The sequence below is a fragment of the Hordeum vulgare genome, chromosome 4H (assembly GCF_904849725.1).
Source record: "Hordeum vulgare subsp. vulgare chromosome 4H, MorexV3_pseudomolecules_assembly, whole genome shotgun sequence".
Lineage (NCBI taxonomy): Eukaryota > Viridiplantae > Streptophyta > Magnoliopsida > Poales > Poaceae > Hordeum > Hordeum vulgare.
The window spans coordinates 67,340,296-67,356,093 of record NC_058521.1 but is presented as its reverse complement, the minus strand read 5'-3'; positions in this window follow the sequence as shown (position 1 = coordinate 67,356,093).

Sequence of the window (15,798 nt, the reverse complement as noted above, 5' to 3'; positions counted from 1 at the left end):
ATGCGTGCCATGAAGCACTAGTGAAGTTTGGACCCAAGTTGAGCTGGTTTGAATTGGTTTTGACTGCAGTTATGTTTGCAGTAGGAAACTTAAGGTTGGAAATGAGGCTACTAACTGGAGATATAATGGGATGAAACCATGGCTAGTGGTCTTAGGCATGGAAGACTTCAGTTCCGCAAAGTTTCAGCTCACGGGGCTGAGTTTAGCTAGCAGTTGTAGTGCAAAGCTACAATTCTGCCAGGAATTAAGTTTCAGATGTGTTGCTCATTTTTCCCACATGAGCATGTTATGTCTTGGTTTGAAATGATGCATTAGCATGCTATAGCTGCCCTGGAAGAAAGTGGGGGCATTAGCTTAAGTAGAGTTATAGCAAGAGGGGTAAAACAATGTTGCCAAGGTAGGAATTGAGAGGTAGATACATGGAGTCATCCTCCAATAATTGACCAGTGGCCATGGAAAGGTTACTGGAGGTAAAAGGTAACTATAGAGAGTTGTGATAAAAATTTAAGCTCAAGGAAAATAGTGGAAGGGGCCATCGTAGCAACTTTGGTAAATGCACACAAGGTGTTTGATGGATGTTAGGGCTACCAGATGGATTCCAATTGATATGAAACTTAATAGTATCACATGATAGATGAAAATAATCTTGGACACCAAATTTGGGATTTGGTGGAGAAGGTTTCCAATGTAGACTTGAAAAAACCCATGAAATGGGCAGAAATGACTTTATGCCTACAGAACCATGCAAATAAATTCCCACAAATCCACAACATGGTGTGGGGGAATTATTTGAGCATTAAAGCATGCTCAAAATGTTTGGAATCAACTAGACAAACTTTATATTGTAAAGTTTCCCAAGGTCAGAAATTAACAGAGAAGGTTCTAAGGGGTTTGGGGCAAGTTATTCTATTCTCCTTGATGCACCACTTGGTGTGGATGCATTATTGGAGTATCAAAACGTGTCCACCAAATTTGAGCCCAATAGGAGACACTTGGCAATGTAGAGTTGCTCAAATTTGGATCTGAACAGATAGGGTTTTAGAATAACTAAGTGAATCAAATCAACTTGGATTGAGATGAAACCTGGCAAGATCATCACATATATCATATGTGACATGCTAGAATTTTACAGGAATTTATTGAGAATATTTCTTATAGAGATATTCAAAAAGCTTGAAATAGGCACGAAGGGTTTTGAAGGGTTTTTCCGAATAATTTGAATATGACCATGTGTTCAAACTCCTATATATGGAATATATATCTCCACTGAGTTTCTCTAAATTTTCTCAACAAATTTGAAAGCAATAAAAATAACTTTCCTTCACAAGGGACCATTTCTGGCCTCAAAGAAAGGTATTTAAATAAAATAGTAAAATAAATTTTAAAATAAAAATATTGTGGTTTTGGGAAGCCATTTTGATAATGGGATTTAAATACAATATTTGGCGCAAAATAAACTTCCCTCATTTGAGGACTTGTAGTACAAATCCCAACTCATGGGTTTTTGAAAGTGTAAGTCAAGGAAATGCTTTTTAGTGAAAATGATATTTTGTAAAATAGTTTCTGGTCCTATACACATGGCATGATCATTAGGCAAGGTTTTGTGTCCGGGGAGTGAGTCTGGAGAGTAGCAGGAACATTGGATTCAAACACAAGCAATAGGCAAGCAAGCAACCATCACATCAAACATCACAAGCATTCACAAAAAATTTAATTGGTCCTAATTTTTTAGAAAAGTTAATTTCGTCAGGAGAGTCAAACAGAGGCTGTGACACGCCCTGGTCGCGCCCTGCGGGCTTGTGGGGCCCCTGGTAGGCCTCCAGCACCTATCTTCTCCTATATGAAGGGTTTTGACGTGGAAAAAATCATATCATACCATTCGGGACGCGATGCCGCTGTCTCGAGACGGAACTTCGGCAGAACCAATCTAGAGCTCCAGCGGAGCGATTCTGCTGGGGAAACTTCCTACCCATAGGGGGAAATTGAAGCCATCGACATCACCAACGATCCTCTCATCGAGAGGGGGGTTAATCTCCATCAACATCTCCATCAACACCATATCCTCTACAAACCCTAGTTCATGTCTTGTATACGATCTTTGTCTCAAAACCTCATATTGGTTCATGTGGGTTGCTAGTAGTGTTAATTACTCCTTGTAGTTGATGCTAGTTGGTTTATTTGGTGGAAGATCGTACGTTCAGATCCTTAATGATTATTAATACCCCTCTAATCATTAATACGAATATGCTTTGTGAGTAGTTATGTTTGTTTGTGAGCACATGGGATAAGTCTTGTTATAAGTAATCATGTGAACTTGGTATTCGTTCGATATTTTGGTAAGTTATATGTTGTCTCTCCTCTAGTGGTGTCATGTGAACGTCGACTACATGACACTTCACCATTATTTGGGCCTAGAGCAAGGCATTGGTAAGTAATAAGTAGATGATGGGTTGCTAGAGTGACAGAAGCTTAAACCCTAGTTTATGTGTTGCTTCGTAGGGGGATGATTTGGATCCATATATTTAATGCTATGGTTAGATTTATCTTAATTCCAATTTCGTAGTTGCGGATGCTTGCGAGAGAGGTTAATCATAAGTGGGAGATTTTTCCAAGTAAGGGCAGAACCCAAGCGCGTGTCCACCCACATATCAAATTATCAAAGTAACGAACGTGAATCATATGAGTATGATGAAAACTAGCTTGACATAAATTCCCATGTGTCCCCGGCAGCGCTTCTCCTTATTTAAGAGTTTGTCCAGGCTTGTCCTTTGCTACAAAAAGGATTGGGCCACCTTGCTGCACCTTAGTTACAATTATTACTTGTTACTCGTTACAAATTACCTTACCACAAAACTATCTGTTACCGATAATTTCAGTGCTTGCAGAGAATACCTTACTAAAAACCGCTTGTCATTTCCTTCTGCTCCTCGTTGGGTTCTACACTCTTACTTATCGAAAGGGCTAGGATAGATCTCCTACACTTGTGGGTCATCAAGACTCTTTTCTGGCGCCGTTGCCGGGGGGTGAAGCGCCTTTGGTAAGGAAAAAATTATATACTGTGCTGAAATTTACTGTCACTTGTCACTATGGAAAATAATCCTTTGAGGAGATCGTTCGGAGAATCTTCACCCCGACCGGAAGCACAAAGAGATGCTCCTCTACCTACTGCATCTACTAAAAATATTTATAATAAAATTCCTTCGGGTATGATAGAAAAACTGCTAGCTAATCCTTATGTAGGAGATGGAACACTACATCCTGATTTGCACCTAATCTATGTGGATGAAGTTTCTGGATTACTTAAGCTTGCAGGTCTGCCCGAGGATGATGTCAAGAAGAATGTCTTTCCTTTATCTTTGAAGGAAAATACGTTGATATGGTATAGGCTATATGATGATATTGGATCATGGAACTACAACCGATTGAAATTGGAATTTCAACAAAAGTGTTACCCTATGCATCTGGTTCATCGTGATCGGAATTATATCTATGTTAATGAGGGAGGCCTAAGCTTGGGTGAGGCTTAAGTCAACGTTATATTCATGCCCCAATCACGAGCTCCCAAGACAAATTATTATTCGGAACTTTTATGCTCGGCTCTCTCGTAATGATCAATCCATACTTGGAACTTCTTGTGTTGGTTCATTTATGAAGAAAGATATTGAATTCAAATGAGATTTATTGGAGAGAATTAAATGCAACTCTGAAGATTGGGAACTCAACGAAGGTAATGAGTCAGGTATAAGCCTTAAGTTTGGTTGTGTTAAATCCTTTATAGATACCGATGCTTTTCATGATTTGAGCACTAAATATGGACTTGACTCTAAGGTAGTAGCTTAATTTTGTGAATATTTAGCTACTCATGTTGATCTCTCCAATGAGAAGTGGTTTAAATATTATCCTCCCATAGAAATTAAAATGGTAGAACCTATTAAAGTTGAAGAAGAAACTACTATTTATAATACTGATCCTCTTATACCTACTACTTATATTGAGAAGCCACCCTTTCCTGTTAGGATAAAGGAACATGCTAAAGCTTCAACTATGGTTTGTAAGAGTTGTACTAGAACACATATACCTCCTGAACAAATTAATGTTGAACCTAATAACGCTATAGTTAAAGGTCTCTTGGTTGATAATATTGTTGGGCATGTCATTCACTTCTGTGATGAAGCCGCTAGAATTGCTAGACCTAATACTAATGGTAAACATAGACGTGTTGTTGGCGTACGTGTCATCTATTTATCTATTATATACTTAAAACAATAGAAAAGGAACGGCAAAGATTTATCGTTCATAAGTTCAGAAAAATAAACGGACTAGATTTCTAGAGCCTCCCGTAGAAAAAGAAGGAAACCTTGACAACGAGCATATGAATCGGAATTATGCCCATGTATGAGTCCACCGGGCATCATAGTGACATCAGCATGCCATTATCTTTCCTGTTAAAAATGATGGATGTTGTACCAGCTTTGACTGCCCAGCCAGGCAAATATGTCACGTCACACACAATGTTTATTTTTGCACACGTTAAATAGGCCAGCTTGCATTGTGCATGTCATATGTACCTGATGGAAAGCCTGATAAGATGTGTCACGTGTATATACACGATGAAAAAAAACTGACATATAAGAGTTCTATTCCAATACGGGACAACCCCTTCTATAGAGATTGTCAAAAAGCAAAACGACCCCCATCTAGCTACTTTTTTAGCAGTCAGTCTATCTACTTACCACGTGAATAAGTCATATGTTTATAATATGTATTTGTTTTATCCTTGCATGAATAAAAATAGTGTTCCACCCCAGTATTCCGGTATGCGCTAATTATAATGGCCAGAATCTGAACGCATCCAAATAAATTAAGTCGTAAAAAAGAAATAGAGAAAGAAAAACATATATTTAGTGTTTTTATCGGGAATATATATTTAGTATTTGGATCTTCTTTGCTGAAAAATTTAGTATTTGTATCTTTAAATTGCACAACGTACCACCATGTTATTGTTGTCTAACTACCTATCACCAAAGAATATTAAGCACCTTGATTGAAAAGAATGTGCGTACCAGAACCTATATAAAATTAGCAAGAAATGTAGAAATTATTAAAATTTACAGTTATAAATTATATAATTATACTCCTCACGTTTGATTTGTGGAATACTATAATTTATATTTTTAATCCAAACATATTCAGGAAGAAATTAGTTGTAAAACTTCCACGCCTCCTTCGGAAATAGTTCTCTAATTGGACTAATGTAACACAATTTAAATGTGAAATTTCAAACCTAAACTATAACATTAGCGATTTCGCTTTTGTATAAATAATGTCTCCGAACCTCACTACCCAATTTCGGATAAACTATGAACCATAGTAATTATTACGTGGATCCATGATGCATCTATTTTACATATAATTATTTTCATGCAATAAAAACGAAAGGAACACATTTCCCTAAATATATGCATGCGTGGTCCTTAGATATCTAATTTAAGTCTATATATTATCGCAAACATTTTAATTGGTGGATAAATGACAATTATATGCATATATAAATAATTAGCAAAGTTTTGCGTCCGAAAGCATGTCAAAATTGTTGAAATTTCACATGACGGTGTTTCTAGGACATGTATATAATCTAGCCGCGCAAATGCGTGGGTCACCCTGCCAGTTTCTATTAAAAGAGGAGATCATTGTTATCATGGCTTATGTGATGTGGGTTCTAGTGTGAGTGCAATTCCTTTTACTTTATACCAAGAAATTATGAATGATATTGCACTACCCTAATTAGAAGAAAATTATGTTACCATCAAGCTCGTTAATAGACATACTATTTCACCAATTCGGATTATTAGAGATGTTGAAGTCTTGTGTGCGAAAATAAAGTATCTTACTGATTTTCTTATTCTTGGTTCCCCACGAGATGATTTTTGTCCCATTATATTCGGTAGACCCTTCTTGAATAATGTAAATGTCCAAATTGATTGTGAAAAAGAAATGGTTAATGTAAGTTTTGGGGATGTGTCTCATGAGTTCAACTTCTCTAAATTTCGTAGACAACCCCATGACAAGGAATTGCCTAGTAAAGATGAAATTATTGGTCTCACTTCTATTGTTGTGCCTCCTACCGATCCCTTAGAACAAAAATTTGCTAGACCATGAAAATGATATATATATATATATATATATATGAATGAAAGGAATGAAATAGATAGGATTTTCTTTGATCAGCAACCTATTCTGAAACACAACCTACCTGCTGAAATACTCGGGGATCCTCCTCCACCCAAGGGCGATGTCGTGTTTGAGCTTAATTAAACAACTACCTGATACTCTGAAGTATGCTTATGTTTATGAAAAATAGATATATCCTGTTATTATTAGTGCTAACCTTTTAGAGCATGAAGAAAAGAGATTATTGGAAACTCTGAGGAAGCATCGTGCCGCTATTGGATATACTCTTGATGATCTTAAGGGCATTAGTCCCACTCTGTGTCAGCATAAAATCAATATGGAACCTGATGCTAAACAAGTTGTTGATCACCGACGACGATTAAATCCTAAAATGAAGGAAGTGGTAAGAAATGAAATACTAAAGCTTGTGGAGGCAAGTATAATTTATCCTATTGCTGATAGTAGATGGGCTAGTCCCGTTCATTATGTCCCTAAAAAGGGAGGTATAACTGTTGTTCCTAATGATAAAGATGAATTGATCCCGCAAAGATTTGTTACAGGATATAGAATGGTAATTGATTTCAGGAAATAAAATAAAGCTACTAGGAAGGATCATTACCCTCTACCTTTTATTGATTAAATGCTAGAAAGATTATCCAAATATACACATTTTTGCTTTCTAGATGGTTACTCTGGTTTCTCTCAAATACCTGCATGAAAAGAGGATCAAGAGAAGACCACTTTTACTTGCCCTTTCAGTACCTTTGTTTATAGATGTATGCCTTTTGGTTTATGCAATGCACCTACTACCTTTAAAAGATGTATGATGGCTATGTTCTCTGACTTCTATGAAAAGATTGAGGTTTTCATGGATGATTTTTTTTCTTTTACGAAACTTCTTTTGATGATTGCTTGAGCAACCTTGATCGATTTTTGTAGAGATGTGAAGAAACTAATCTTGTCTTGAATTGGGAGAAGTGTCACTTTATGGTCAATGAAGGCATTGTCTTGGGACACAAAATCTCCGAAAGAGGTATTGAAGTTGATAAAGCTAAAGTTGATGCTATTGAAAAAATGTCGTGTCCAACAGATATTAAAGGTATAAGAAGTTTCCTTGGTCATGTTGGTTTCTATAGGAGATTTATTAAAGACTTCTCTAAAATTTCTAAGCCTCTCATTAATCTTTTGCGAAAGGATATTCCATTCGTTTTCGATGTTGTAGCGACCCAACTCAAAACGAGTCAAGCCTTTGTGTATCTGTGCCATCCCTGGATCAGTATGCTGGCACACACAGTACATCAATGTATATATCAAAGTGCAACCACATGTAAATAGTGTAAAACTGATATAGACCTTAAAATCTCAGCGGAAGCAGTCAAGGGAGTGGAGTCCCAAATAACACCAACGGCAGGTTGAGTGCGGACCGTAACCCTGAATCGTACACTTACTCGTCGAAGAAAGTATCTGCAACATAAGACGTTGCAGCCGTGTAGGTCAGCATATTGAATATGCCGACAAGTCATCAAAGAGAGGGGGTGTAATAATAATCATCTATTCTACATGCATATATGGCAGGTGGGGCTATAAGTTTTTAGCGAAAAGCAAGTTTTCTCCTACATCAAGAGAGGGTTAAAAGCAAAATATTACTAAGTTGTTTGTTGTTAACGAGATGGTTCCGCCAACCAATTCTCGTACCCGAGTTGTCAATAATTCCCACATCATTATTAAATTGTGTTGAGATTTCAGGAAAATTTCAATGCCTTCGGCTCAAGTTGTCCATAACCGTGGACATGGCTAATCGATTAGGTTTGGGTACTCTGTAGAGTTTTGCACACGTTCCCCACAAGATTTGATCTCCTCCGGGTATGTCCTCGCACTTCAGGGTGTTTGAAGACTGGATGATCAAAACATGGTCTTTCAACGGGTCCCTCTGATCCCCTGTCGGTGCCCATCCAATCCTACTGTTCTTCTACATCTGCTAGCACCGCCTGTCCAGAGTCGCCACATTGTCCAACCAAGCCAGAGCCCATAATGACTTGTGGCTGTGCAGGTAATCCTTGGGTCTTGAAAATATCCCTCCGTCTCTTTGTGCCTGGGTGAAGCTTTCCACAAGATGTCATGGCACGTTTCCATGCATCCCGGGTCGTCCACTAGTTTCTCCAGGGAGCCCATCAAAACCGTCCTTCACCCAGCGTTGAATTGCATCACGAGGTCTTGAAAAGTCTTGTCTTAACCGGTCTTGGTTATTAAATTATTCTCGCATCACTCATGATAAACTCTCAACCAGAACCCCGTCTACACAAGCATAGCATAATAGAATTTGTCGTCCCGGGCCAAGTGACAGGGTTGTTGGGGTGCCTACCACATGATACTACATCAGGTAACCATAATTTTCCAAGTACCTAGCCAGCATGCAAATGGGTAGAGGATGGAAGAACTACGGTGCATAAAACATAGGTGATACATGATCAAATGACTTGCCTTGCTGATAGTTGTCGTGATCGAGCGCTTCTAAGTAGCAAGCTTCGCACTCCAGATGTTCTATTGATGCAAACAAGTATACACCATAAGCACTACAATCATTAACAAGCAAAATAACATCACTAGCATAACACTACTATTGCATAAAGTGAAGAACTTCACTTCACCTAATCAAAACAGAATCAGTTTTTGGTAAAACCCCAAGTAAAAATAATAAAAAAAATTGAAACTTAAACTACAGAAATATATGATCACTAGGAAGCAGCAGCAAAAATAATCAAATTAAAAGCTATTTTTAAACTCCTGGAATAGGCAAAACAAGATTTAAACTAAATCTGAGCTAATTCAAATTTTAAAAATTCAAACATAGGAAAATAATAAGTTTTCGAAAACTACAGAAAAATTGTGATCTGCTGGAAAAAGAATCAACCTCATTGGATCTCAAGATCAAAAGTTATAGGGAAAACTAAATTAGAACTCTCTCTGTTTTTGAATTGAAACAGAATAAAGAGAAAACTACCTAGTCAACGGGGGGGAGTATGTGGCGTGCTCTGATTGGCTAGGATAGTGCGTGCTGTGGGAGTAACTAGCAAACGGCCGCTATTTAACCAAAACCTCTTCGGCTAAAAATTAAGTGAAGTAAAAACCGGCTCGGTTTTGTTTAAAAGACCAAAGGGTTATCTATACTCTAATCTACACCGCAGATGAAAGATCTAACGGCTACCGGAGTTAAAAGAGAGAAGAGAGGAGGAGTTACCTGCTACAGAGGAGCTCCGGCGAGGTCCTGGCCGGCCGACGCGGAGGTGGCGACGGCGAGGCAGTTCCGGTGGGTCTCCGGCGAGGCCGAGGGGTCGGGGAGGCTTCGACGGGGCTCCTGTGTCCTCTGGTGGCGACGACAAGGCGAGGGGGGCATCGGGGCAAGCAGGGGGAGATGGGGGGTGGGGGGTCGGTGGTGGTCGACTCCGGCGAGGTGGCGGGGGCGACGTGGGCGAGGAGGTCGGCTCTTGGGGGGAATGGGGTGCGGCGGGGCTCCCGCGTCCGGTGGTGGCGGCGGCGAGGCAAAACGGGGCCAGGGGGTGCAGGGGAGCGGCCCGGAGCTTTGGCTCCGGCGAGCTCGGTAGGGGCGGCAGGGGGTGGGGCAGGGCTTCGGCGAGGCGGAGAACGGGGCAAGGAGAGGGGCTCGGGGGCCTCGGGTTTTATAGGGGAGAGGAGGGGCGCAGAGGGGAAAGGAATCGGGGCCGAGGGGGAAGGTCCGGCGAGCTCGGGTTCGGCCGGGGCGAGGAAGGAAAGGGAGGGAGCGGGGGAAGGGGGTGACCGGTCGGGGGTGGGGTCGGCCAGGTGGGGCCCGCGGGTCAGTGAGGGAGAGAGAGGACGGCTCGGTCGGCTGGCCGGCCCGAAGGGAAAGGAAATCCCGGGCTAGGCGGGATCAGCCCAATAGCGATATAAAGAGCTCACGCGCTTTCCTTAAAAAAAATTCTTTCCGATTTTAGTTTTTTTTAACAGAAAGTAATAAAAATAAAAAGGAAACAAAATAAATAATAAATATAGGGGTATTATTTACCAAAATTTTCAGAAAAAAATTTCCTACTCGTTTATCATTTTTCCAAGACCAAAATAAAAAATGTTTTTTCAGAAAAACTCCTAAGGTTTTTTTATTTTTGGCAATTAATTTCTCCATAAAACTTTGGTTTTTTTTCTTGGCTCAAATATTTCCAAAAATACCCCTGATTCGGAGGGTGATATTCGTCCACTCTTTCTTGCTTGCAAGAATTATTTGCGGGGTATTTCTTGAGTGGAGAAAAGAAGAATAGAATTGCAAATCAAAACCGAAAGAAATTCAAATGCCACCTCCATTCAAATTCTTTATAGTTGAAGAATTCATGTCATCTTCTCTCATTGATTTTAAATGGATGAATTTGAATTCACCGGAGAAGGGGAAAGTCATTTTAGTCCCTCTCATTCAAAAGTTCTTGAAAAGTTTCAAACTTCACTCAAGTTTTCAATCACTCAATCAAACAATCAAGCAATCTAATAATTATATTAAAATTCCAAAATTTGGGATGTTACAAACCTACCACACTTAAAATGAATCTCGTCCTCGAGATTCGAAGGGCCTAGAAAGAAAGGTTAGGGTTTGGGGGCCTTCTAACAAATCCAACCTCCGGCAACGTGGGATGCTACCGCACTTAAAAATAAGGATTACTGGTCCCTCAAAATGTTTCAACGATCCTCTGGGGTTTTGGCAACTGACTCCTCATAGTCTTCATATCTTCCGTTATATTCATAACGTTTCCATCAAAATCGAGGGTTCCTTTGTTGATATAAGCTTCTTCCGTTACTGGGTCTTCTTAACTGACAGTCTCGTGGTCAATTCTAAATAACCTATCGACGATTATCTCGGTGGTCTACCATTTGTGGTTATCCTACAGAGAGAGGGGTCTTGGTTTCATCCTCACCGTAAAATTTCTTACGCGTGACAACAAGTTCCATGTACATGGGGCTTTCAGCATACCATTCTAAGGCTTAAACAAAAGCTTCAAAGAATGTCGTCTCTCACTATGGGTAAGTCTCTCAGATTTACCATTTCGAATAGCAAGATAAATGATAAGAGTAAGTCGTCATGGTGATCAATCCATTCCGCACCCAAATCATTTTCTGTATAAGGTTTAGCGAATCTCGCATTCTAACAGTTGGGCATCCTCACACGCATTGCAGAATTTTTCTTGTCCACGAACGAAGTTTGGATAATCCATTGTTTCTGCAAGCTGAACAAAACATCTATCGTATCTTCACAACTCTCGGGTTTTCGTACGCTCCTAAGAAAACGTTTGCTGATTCAAGTTTCCTTCTCCAAAAAGATAGTACTTGATCCTTATTAGTTCCGGGGTCTATGGGTTTCAAGCATACTTGGAATTACTCTGCCTTTAAATCCTATAGTGTTTCATTCCATCATACTCTTGGGGTAACCATCATATAATAAAAATCCTCACACTTATTTTTGGTTCACACGCCACCTTGTGGGATACCATAAGAAGGTATTGCTTCATCAATAAATCATATTTATTTCATACTCAATCCTTTATTACATCCTTAATTTCTCCTCAAAACTCCAAATTAAAAAAATAACTTTATTACAAATGTTGCCATCCACATTGTTCGTTATGGTCAAGCATTTCTGCCAACTTTATTCATTTGTCTCCCTTGGAGATACTTTAGTTCCATAGGAACTTTCCGAGGTGCTCCTTGAAATCATCCATCTTTTGCTTCATCATGGTGGTCCTGAGCTTCATCTCCATCATCTCCGCACGTACCTCACTCAGGTATTCCTGGGTATGACGGAGTCTTGCTTCAAGTATTTCTCCAATCTGACGTATGGCTTCCATGGCAGCTTCACGAACAGCATCAAAGAAGGTTGCTCGTGGTACACGTGAAATCAAAAAGTATTGCCCCATAGTCTTTGGACAAACTCCTTTCACACGGTGGAGGTGTACTTCCACATACCAAAGTTCCACTCCACTTTCCATGAATGGGTAGCCTTTGTAGACTGCATCTCCTTCAAGATGAATGTGCTTCATCATGTCCTTCAGGATTTTCGGGTAATCATGATCACTGGTCAGGGTCATGATCGTTTCTGGTCCCTTGAGGAATGACTCGTAGAGAGTTGTCATCTGCAGGTGTCAGTAAATAGGTACTCAGAGGAATGTATGTGTCTCCTTGGTAATCATGGTACATTCCTACTCAGTGGATCCTGTGGGTTTACCGATTACTACCACACTTAAAATGAATTATACTCATGCATGCATAGACCATATTTTCTCATATCCTCATAAATGTTCAGAGATCTTTGCTCCTATAGAAAACAACACATACAGTTTCAACATAGGAGATCATGACACAACAATTTTATTGATTCATGAGTTATTACAATCTCAGGGACCTCTGTTACAAAAAATTCAACTCCATGGTCTCATGAAAAACAAGAGTGCTTCAGATTACACTAATTGTTGCGGTCAAAACTTAACTACTCCATTTTAGCTTTCTTCCTGCATGGACAATCATTAGCAAAATGTCATGCTTCCTTGCAACGAAAGCAAATGAGTTCTGACAAGTCTCGATGCGTCTTAGTGTTTGCTTTTGCTCCTTGTCTTTCTGGCTTCCTTCCTGAGCACATGTATTTGTAGTGGCCAAATTCCGTACACTTGAAACATCTGACATGACTCAGGTCTTTATCTGCAGAGATTTGGCCCTTCCGAGGGTACTTTTTCTTCTTTCCGGACTCCTTCATTTTGGCCAGTTCTTCTATTTCAAGTGGATCAAACTCCACTTTTTCCGTCGGCAAGTTTCCCAAATACTCTTGGCTTCCCTTCGTGCAATCCTGTGAATAATGTCCTTCTTCTCCACATGAGTAGCATGCATTGGAGAAAAATCTGGTCAGACCTTGTTCATCAGGGTCTTCTATATTTTCATTCATCACAGGTTCTTCTATAATCTTCTTCTTGAGGGTTTCCTTCATGGCATCTTTCTGTTGCTTGACAACTTGTTGCACCTTGGGGTAAATGTGACAATGAGCTGGGTAGTGGGTGGTTCCTTCACAAAGGAAACAAGTCACCTGACTACTTGGGCACTCCTCAGCTGGGTGATTTTCTTCACAATGAGTGCATCCAACCTTGTGATCTTCCTGGGTGTGTCCTATTTCTCCACACATCTTGCGTGCACAAGTCTTCTCCTTCGTATTATCATAGCACTTCCGAATAAGTCGGGATCTTAACAGAGTGTCCTTGAATTCGTCCCAAGTTTCTGCTCCACTAAATCTTTGTATGGCATGGTGCATTTTCCACCAGATCACAGCACTTTGGGTAAAGTAGTGGAGAGCGTGTTCCACTTCATACTTCCTTGAGATCAAGTTGCTCCCGAAGTGGTTCTCCATGTTCTGAATCCATATTTCAGCCTCCAGCTGGGTCATTGGTCCAGAGACTACAAGTCCAGCTTCATAGTCCATCTGGTAGGGTTGAGGTTTTGGGGATGAGACGGGTAAGAGAGGGAAGGAGATACACACAATACAAACAATATTTTTGAGAATAGGTTTTATTTGTGGCCGTCGGAAAACACACACCAATGACGGCTCACAAATCATCGTATCTAACGTGGGTATATAGAAGGGGTTTGGACTTCTAATGGTCATATAATTATTCGAACACTTCAGGGTCTTCGAGTTCTTCCGGTATTGAGAGTCATCTGTTGGTGTAGCTTCAATTCTTCAAATGTGTGGTGAAATCATCTTTACTTTGAAGTAGAACTCCGTTGATTCTTCATGAGGTCAAAGGGGAAAGGGTATTGTCTAACTATTTGAGGTGAGAGAGAATGTTTGATGAAATCAGAAGAGATGAGAAGTAAAATGTGTTCTTGAAAATAAAAAAAATGAGAGATTCTTCCCTAAGGGATTTCCAGTTTCTAGGGTCGCGTCCTACAGTCAACATGTGCTCTGATACCATTTCTGTAGCGACCCGACTCAAGACGTGTCAAGCCTCTGTGTTTCTGTGCCATCCCTGGATCAGTATGCTGGCACCCACAGTACATCAATGTATATATCAAAGTGCAATCACTTGTAAATAGCGTAAAACTGATGTATACCTTAAATATCTCAGCGGAAGCAGTCAAGCGAGTGGAGTCCCAATAAACACCAACGGCAAGTTGAGTGTAGCCGTAACCCTGAATCGTACTCTTACTCGTCGAAGAAAAATATCTGCAACATAAGACGTTGCAGCCGTGTAGGTCAGCATATTGAATATGCCGGCAAGTCACATAAGAGAGGGGGAAAAAGTTATCATCTATACTATATGCATATATGGTAGGTGGGGCTATAAGTTTTTAGCGAAAAGCAAGTTTTCTCCTACATCAAGAGAGGGCTAAAAGCAAAATGTTACTACATTGTTGGTTGTTAACGAGATGGTTCCACCAACCAATTCTTGTACCCATGTTGTCAATAATACCCACATCAATATTATTATTTGTGTTGAGAATTTCAGATAACTTCAGTTCCTTTGGCTCAAGTTGTCCATGAACGTGGACACGGCTAATCGATTAGGTTTGAGTACTCTGCAGAGTTTTGCACACGTTCCCCACAAGATTTGATCGCCTCCGTGTATGTCCTCGCACTTCAGGGTGTTTGAAGGCCGGATGATCAAAACATGGTCTTTCAACGGGTCCCTCTGAATCCCTGTCGGTGCCCATCCATTCCTACCGTTCTTCTACATCTGCTAGCACCGCCTGTCCAGAGTCGCCACGTTGTCCAACCAAGCCAGAGCCCATAATGACTTGTGGCTGTGCAGGTAAGCCTTGGGTCTTGAAAATATCCGTCCATCTCTTTGAGCCTGGGTGAAGCTTTCCGCAGGATGTCATGGCCGTCTCCAGCACCCCGTGTCATCCACTGGTTTCTCCAGGGAGCCGATCAACCGTCCTTCACCTAGAGTTGCATTGCGTCATGAGGTCTTGAAAAGTCTTGACTTAACCGATCTTGGTTATTAAATTATTCTCGCATCACTCGTGATAAACTCTCAACCAGAATCCCGTCTACTCAAGCATAGCAATATGAAATTTGTCGTCCCGGACAAAGTAACGGGGTTGTTGGGTGCCTACCACATGATACTACAATATGTAACCATAATTTCCAAGTACCTAGTCAGCATGCAAATTGGGCATAGGATGGTAGAACTACGATGCATAAAACATAGGTGATACATGATCAAATGACTTGCCTGGCGATTTGACGAAGAAGAATTTCTCGAGAAATAACTTGATAGACTACTCGTCACTCTCCGACAGAATCTATATAACAAACCTATCATTCACATAAGCACTCATACTAGCAATCATTCTAGCAATCAAAACAAAAGAGAGAGCGAATAGGAATCCGAAGGAAACTTCAAATAAGACTAGGGAGTCTTCTACTACATCAAACACTAAATAGTTTTTGTCCAACGGAAATAATAACAGGGAACTAAGATATAAATTTAACTAAGATAAAATAGAGTATTTTTTCACAAAACTTTTTGAAAGTATTTCCAAACGGGATTTGAAACAGTGGAGAAACCAATTGCAAGTTAGTAGGGAACTAGAATTGATTTCATGGTAACATATACAAATAAA